The sequence below is a fragment of the Gavialis gangeticus genome, unplaced genomic scaffold, assembly GCF_001723915.1.
Source record: "Gavialis gangeticus isolate Ggan-Ray unplaced genomic scaffold, GavGan_comp1, whole genome shotgun sequence".
Taxonomy (NCBI): domain Eukaryota; kingdom Metazoa; phylum Chordata; order Crocodylia; family Gavialidae; genus Gavialis; species Gavialis gangeticus.
In genome coordinates this window covers 209,621,144-209,623,064 of record NW_017728992.1, presented here as the reverse complement: position 1 = coordinate 209,623,064, position 1,921 = coordinate 209,621,144, and positions in this window count along the sequence as shown.

The following is a 1,921-nucleotide window of genomic DNA, read 5'->3' as shown; positions in this document are numbered from 1 at the left end:
CCCTTTGCTTCTTGTTGGGATGGACACCCCTTGGGCCCTGAGTATCATCTCCTTAAGGAACGACCACTCATCTTGGGCACTGAGCTCCCCTGCTCTCGGGAACCCCAGCGCCTCTCCCACTAATCTCCTCAACTCGTTGAAGTTGGTCCTCTTGAAGTCTAGGGCTACCGCCTTGCTGCAGGCCCTTGGCACCCTGCGCTGGATGGTGAATTCCAGCAAGCGATGATCACTGTCACCCGGGGGGTCGAGGACCTGGAGGCCCCTGACCAGATGATGATATTCTGCAGCTGCTGCAACCGCTGGCAAAGGATCGCTCCCTCTGCAAATAGCCTGTGATGAGCACAGGGCCGCTGAGCTGGCACAGACCCCACAAGCAGGCCGCTCCTTAGAGACGTAGCCACCCCGGGCCCCGGACCAGCTGCGAGCGGGAGGAGAGCAGAACAGGGAGCACCGAGCTGGCCATCTGGGCAGAGGGATGCTCGTGGCGTGCGACGCCGCAGACCTCTGCTCCCGGGGGGAGAGGGTTATTTGTGGCTTTGTAAAGCCGCTGGGCAAGAAAGAGAAAACAGGCAGCAGCCTCTGCATTTCCAGAGCTGAAAAGGGACCTTTTGCCAGGCACGGTCTGAGCCGACGCACGTTTCCAAGCCCCTTTCACATCGGGCGCAGGTCGGCTGTTACACCGTGGGGCTCAGGACAGACACAGGAGCGCGGACGGACTCGGGCAGCGATGGCCTCGCAACACAAGGCCAAAACCTGCCAGGAAAGCAAGGCGCCTGCACGTGCTGTAGCCCTGCGACTCCCCGGGAGAGAACCAGAGCAGGTGTTGCTGCTCTGCCCGACGGGCAGGCCGGCCTTGCGTCCCGCCGCAGCACCGAGGCTCAGCAGTGGGGAAGGCGACTTGCTGGGCAGATGGAAAAGCTGCAGCACTGTCTCACGCAGACCTTGGCACACGCACGGAAACGCTGACGCTTTGCCAGGAGCTAACTGTAAACACTTAAGCGGGAGAGCGAGGAACTGACATCTCGAGAGAGACTGTGCTCACAAACAGACGGTGGGTGGGCGGCCCCCTCTCCCCACTGTGCGCAGGAGCACGCATCCCTCCACCAGAGCCGTAGCCGCGGAGCTGCAGGACCCAACTCCAGAGCAGTGAAAAGCCTCCCCCGATCGGGCCCTGGCAGCGCAGCGGCGCCCGACTGAAAAAACAGTTGTCAAACGCAGCCGCCCTGCAACGGGCCTTGTCCCAGGCTGTCGCAGTCACTGCTCCCTGGTCACGGCCGCACAGTTTGGACGCGGGGGCAACGCCCGGCCGAGGGAACGGGAAAAGGCCACGGCGGAAGCCGGCAGCCTCGGCCGCATGGTGCACGCGGCGAGGGGGCAGTGTCAGGACGCAGGCGCTGCGGGTGCTCGGTGCTCAGCAAAGCTTTGGCTCAGCCAAGAGAAGGTCCCAGCAGGCAAAACGTGAACAAAGGGAGGGGGAAAGCGACCGTCTCACACTGCCCTGCAGCAGGCAGCGGCCCAGGCACCGCCAGTGCCAGGGGAGAGCGGTGCTGCTGGGGGCCTGGGCTGCAGCCGCGGCAGGCAACGGCAGGCGACGCCTGGCCTGAAGGGACGACACCGGTGGCAGGCAGCTGGGCAGGGGTGACAGCGGCAGCAGCTGGAGCTGCGCACAGGGGCTCGGCTGGGGCACTGCGCACAACCCCGAACGCCAGTGTTTCACCGGGGTTGGACCTGCATGAGCTCTGCCCCCGCAGCGCCCGGGGCCGGGACCAGCGCTTGGCCGGCTGGGCCCTCCAAGGGCCAGTGCCGCACAGCTAGCAGAGCCGGGGGCGACAAGAACCGGGGCGCGGGTAGCTGGAACCGGAGCAGGCCGAGAAGGGCACGGGGCGGCGTGGGGCGGGGGTCGACGGCCCGAGTCACAGTC